Source organism: Protopterus annectens, chromosome 6.part0, assembly GCF_019279795.1.
Source record: "Protopterus annectens isolate FY-2018-M chromosome 6.part0, PAN1.0, whole genome shotgun sequence".
Classification (NCBI taxonomy): domain Eukaryota; kingdom Metazoa; phylum Chordata; order Ceratodontiformes; family Protopteridae; genus Protopterus; species Protopterus annectens.
This window is the reverse complement of record NC_056737.1, coordinates 528,840,773-528,846,968: the sequence shown is the minus strand read 5'-3', so window position 1 is coordinate 528,846,968 and position 6,196 is coordinate 528,840,773.

Below are 6,196 nucleotides of genomic sequence, written 5' to 3'. Positions count from 1 at the left end.
GTAGAGAAAGATTTTCAAAGAAGGTGAGTGAGTAAGGTATAGTAAGAGAGGCTATTGTGGTAGTTAAGAGTAGTATGTTTGTGAAAATAGTTTTGTGTGTTGGGGCCATAGTAATAAGTAGTTATGAGTTGTGAGTAGTTTGTGTGAGTAGGTAAAGTAAAATAATAGGAGAGAGTGTTTCAGGAGATTGAGCAGGATGTAAATTATGCAAATAAGAAATTAGTAGTGGTTGTAAAGGAGGTAGAATTGTAAGGTAGTTAGTACAGAGACTGGTTAGAAAAGGTAAGGGAGTAGTTCAAAAGAGAGTTGATTAGTACTAATTAGGAAAGAAAGAGATAGGGGAGTGGCCTAATGATGACGAGGTTTGTGATAGGATGAGAATAAGGGGGAGTGGTTAGTGAAGGATAAGTTTAGGACCAGTGGGGTGGGTGGGATTAGGGGGTAGGGTAGGGGAGCGGAGTGAGCCTGTAGGACTGATAATGAAAGTATCCTGATTTTAAATGTATAAGATGTGTTACCTACATAGAATGCACTGCATAAATGCAAAACTAAATATATGACCACTCACTGACACAAGTGACAAACTGTCTAACTTCATAAATCTTCTTGGCATTAGTAGCAAAAAAATCTGATTCTAAACAGTAAATTAGCAGGCTTTACATTTTCTGCAAGAAAAGCAACTTGTCCCCAGTAGTTGATACCTGAATGCTGTAAAGCTAATAGTGCTTAGATTCATAGATTAGTATTAGGCTAACTGCCTTTATGTGCTATTTTAAAACTAGCTAATTATCCCATTTGAGAATCAAACCCTGCAGTTGGTGTCTACAAGGTGAACACCTTAACCATTATGCCAACCCCCAAGCCTTCTTGTAGTTATTGAACTTTTGACCGAGTTTTGTGTTTTTTTCAAATGAATTTGTATTTATTAGGAATAATATTAGCCCATGATACTTTTTATTTCTTTTTAATGGAACTTGGAACACAAAAATAAATAAATGCATAAAAAATAACATGAAAGATTGTTTCAGATTTTTGCAGGTATGCCTGCTCCTTATCTCATTTTTAGGTTCATAGGTTCATAGATTATTACTAAGCTAACTGCCCTTGCGAGCCATTTTAAGCCTAGTCAATTATCCCTTGTGAGACTCAAACCCTGCACCTTGTGTTTGTAAAGCAAACACCTTAACCATTAGGCCACCCTCCCAACCCCTTTTTCCTTGCTTTTTCCCAGCTCTTCATCACTTTAAACATTTACTCTACAGCTACTACCATTTTCTCTATGAATTAATTTGTTCTTAATTATACCCTTGAAATGCATGCCTTGGCCACTTAATATCTTCTTCTGCTTAGTCAGTCTTTTTAATGTCCACCTCTACCACTGTCCCTAGACAATGCAGCATTCCCTCTCTAACTCTATCGCTATCTCTTCATTTGTGTGCATACCCAGTTTCCTGAGTTTCTGCCCCTTCATACCCTTCACCATTTGTTGTTTCTAGACTGCAGGCTTTATAGCTGCCTAATTTCACTTTGTCATTTTAGCTCCATGAACAGTTCATAGTGCTTCAGATAAGGCCTTATGACTTAGTATTCTACTCATTAGAGAAGAGAAGTCAGAATTTCTAGACTCTTCCACTGTGTAATGTACTCCATGATCTAATTGCTATCGATGATTCTTTTTTACATTACACAACACGATTCAGCTTAACAATAAGTAGTGCACAAAATTATTCTCTATGATGCCTAAAGACGCTCATCTAAATTTTATATTTTCCTTTAGTCTCACCCTCCGAAGCACATAAACTTGCACTAATTTGTACTTTTTACATTAAATGCCAACAGTAGACTGATTACAGGAGACTGTACCCATCTATATTTACTGTAACAGTAATATTTCTACTACTGTTATTCAAACTGGCTTAGTCTAGCTGGCATAATTGGATAGCTGATGCATTGTATAACTACATTGTTTTGCTTTCAGGAGACTGACATCAGTATAAATAGAAGATGCTGTCACCACAGATTTCTACATAAATTAAATGAAAAGAAATCAAATATGGGCTTTCAAGATTGTGACAAAATAAGGATTAACCAGAAAATTAAGTCCCAAAAGTTCATAGACTTTTCCCTAATTTAATAAACAGTATTCACTACATTAACACAGTTTACCTTCCTAATGAAAGACAGATCACAACTTTTCTTCACCTAATAACAGGATAAATACTCCATATACTTTTAAATATAGGTAAGTAGCTTTTCTTAATAGCCTGCAAGCAACATTGTTTTCTTTCTATATATGCCTGGCAAATGTAGGCCCTTTTTTCAGCTTCAGGGTAATCCTTCAATTTTTTTTTCTCCTACCTCGCAAGCCTTTGCCATTTTACTATGTATGGATCTCTTGACCACCTTACTTCACATTTCTTGGATGTATTGGAAGCTTGTTTTAATTATATATTATGAGTCGCTGGTGCTGAATGGTTTATTCTTCTTGGGGTTTACTTAGTTATTTTGAGCATAGTCCCTGCAGACTCGATTTGCTTCAGCTTATTATTTTTTTTAATCTGTAGGTCAGCCAGCTCCTTATTATTCCCCCATTATAATTTCCATAGTTTTGAACTATGGACTGTTTTAACCAATTATGATTTCACCAGTTAAATTAAGCATTAAAGCTACAGGGTGCAACATTTTTTTTCTAGAAAAGCTTACCATTTTTACTTGGGTTACACAGTATTACTTATCTCATACTTTCACATAGATTGTGTTCTAACAAGTATAATCCCGAGTGTCATAATTCTTGTAATCCATTTCCCTCATTTGTAACATTACATAAAATAAGCTTAATAACAGCTCAATGACAGAAATCTGATTCCATAGCCGTAGTGCTTAACAATTTAACATTGACACATTCCATGGGCAAACGTTCTGGTATATTTTACTTAATAGCAGGCTGACAGTGTTAACTGTGTGTCTAGTTGTAGCACATTTAAAACAGATTACTTCAGCTGATGTTGTCTTTTGCTTGTTGACAGGTACAAGCACATACTTTTGTGTAATTCTGAATGCATGCAAGTCAGATTTAGGGTTTGTGTTTTTATATAGTAACACATTTTCTTCAAAGGCAAGCAATTCCTCAATGAACTTAGTGCTGCTTTGAAATACACATTTTACATTGTTCAGAAGTGCTCTCTTCAATCTGGATATAGCTACAATGTCTACAATTTTACTTACAATATTTATATTAGGTTCTACCCAAGACTTAAGAATATGCATTATGTCATCCATTTGTGACCATACTAGTACATCCACAATAAATTCCCAGTTTTGAATTCTGTGCTCATGGGACTCCAGTGAAATGTCAGCCCTGGCTAAAATGTTATTTAACTGCTGTTAATCCTGGGCACTGGCCTTTTCCAAGTCCATGCACACCTTCATTGTGTTTCCAGCTAAATGAGAAGAAAGTAATCTGTTCCAAATGATTTGAGGCCAGTTCTTCTCTGCATATCTCTTAAATACATTGAGGTAACATTACACATCTCCATCAAAATCAATATTCTTCATAAGGTCATTAGTCTTCAAAGTTCCCAGTGTAGCCATTTGGTTTCCTCACCACATTGGCAATTTGATGTGGTTAGTCAGTGATGACAGTCTTAATGCTGCACTAGTTTCAGTAAGTCTTAGAAGGTGTTTGCTAGTTGCTGCATTAATTTCTGATATTGTTTTCAAGTGTTTACCTGTGGCTTTATTTATTCATTTATTTTTATTTATTGATATTTGTTTACCAGGAAAGTCCAAATGAGCAACCATGGAGGCCTAGGAAGATACACTCTATTATACAGACATCATAGGCATCATTTGCATTGTTTCATCATTTACAGTCAGTTTCATACATGAGCAACAGTTCCAGTTTGGTAGACTTCACCACCGCTTTATTTCTTTCATTTTGAAACTGGAAAGAATAGTGACATCCCATTTAAAACCAGTAGTAATTATAAAGAAGTTGGTATGTCCACATTTTGTAAGCCCATTTTCTGATAGCATGATGTTTGCCAACAGAAAGAGACAGCAGTCACTTTTTCACTTGGAGGAAACTTTCTATATACTCACAAATTTTTACAAAATAAACACTTTTGTAAAATAAATACAAAATAAATGATTTTCGCAGTTTTCAGTAGTCAGCGAACTAGAAATGGACAAAGAGTCTCATTCTCTACAGCAAATAAGCAGCTCATTAAGTAGTAGACACTTTGCACTCTAAATCACAGATTTAGAAAATGTGGGTCTACTTCACGTTGTTGAAGGCCGACAATATTGAAGCTGATATTGTCGGCACCAGATTAGCGAAAACAAAAAACATTGAACGTTTAAATGGAAATCTCCATAAGGGGAGATTTCCATTTAGTTCAATGTAGTGCATTCTCGGAGTTGGTATATTTAAGTAAGGGGGTGGGGGGGTGCAGCCCCCCACATGGGGGTGCAGGGGGGCTTGCCCTCCTGCTTGCAAAGGTAAGTTTTTATTTATTTTTGTTTTTAGACATTTTTTTTATATTTCGATGTTTCAGAATTCGATCATATGGTGTCGACCATATCAGATTCGATATTCTGAAATTTTGATAAGATAATATAGACGCGAACATTTACTTATGTATTGGGAGCTAAGCCAGTAAAGTTTGAAAGACCATAGTCTCTAAATAAATAAATACATAAATAATTATATAAATAAATAAATGCTCACATTTTTCCACCAGTGTGGCAAGTCCAGATGATTTTATAGGGTCTATGTCACTTTGTCGAACCACTAATGAGTAAACACCTATTCATTGAACCTTTTTTTATGGAAAGTGCTAATCATTGAATACCGTTTTAATGAACATTTTACCTATGGCAAACCAACGGTAGGCCAGCCAAGCGATCATGAAAAAATTCATAAAATTTAAAACCTACCTAGATGGGGAGGCTACACTCCACACACACACACACACACACACACACACACACACACACACACACACACACACACACACCCCTAATGTGGGGGGCTGTGCCTCCCACACCCCCATAACTAAATAAATATAATCAGTCATAAGATATCTACTTTTTGAAGTTTTATTGAAGGACTGTTAAAAATGAAATAAAAGTTCCTTCCTTTCTGGATGTAGAATCAACACAAACAGAAAATGTTGTCGCTGCTGCTTTCTAGCTAAAGTCAATGACAAGAAAACAAACCATGACTTTTATGATATAGGGAAATACAAAGTACAGAGAAAACTAATTTACTGAAAGTTCAAAGACTTTCCACAGTTTAATAAACAGTGTTCACAGTTTCAATACTGTTCACTTTCCAGGTAAGAAAATAGTTCTTAGCTTCAATAATAGTTCCATCTACTTTAATATCCATGCAAGTAGTTTATCCTAGCAGCTTTCAAGCAACTAGGTTTCTTTTTCAGATTCTACATATACCTAGCAAATTTAGGCCCCTGTTGGAGCCTTAGGGTAATTCTCCAAAGTATCTTTCTCCAATCATTCAGTGTGAAATCAAGTCAGCAGGAAAGATCCCTCAAGACATTCTATAGCATTAATTTTTCACCCTCTTGTGCTGCTGTTACTTGTATATTCCCTGGAGCATGCACATTGCCATGTATCTGCCTGCACTAACATTCTACTATAAGATATATATGTTTGTGTGTGTGTGTGTGTGTGTGTGTTTATGTACACACACACACACACACAAACACACACACACACACACACACACACACACACACACACACACACACACACACACACGCACGCACGCACGCACACACACACACACACACACACACACACACACACACACACACACGCACACACACGCAAACGCAGACACATATAAAATCAGATGTGTGCGCACACAAATATACATTCTGTTAGTTATATAGTTATATTTTGGAGCTACCCGCTATCTGCCATCTATTAGATCTCCCATAACCAGTTGGCCTATTTACTACTTATACTTCTAAGGGTCAATTTGCTCAATAAATCCTTGAGAGTTGACATAGTTATGGCTGACCATCATCCAATCAGCCATCAGGGAATTTTTATGTATGCCCATACTCCATAATACTTGCATTGATTGACTGATACAACTTAGAATTCCAGCTTAGTTCTGTCTGCAAGATATACTGCTTCACAGTCATAGCAAGAGTGTTGTTGGTTTCTG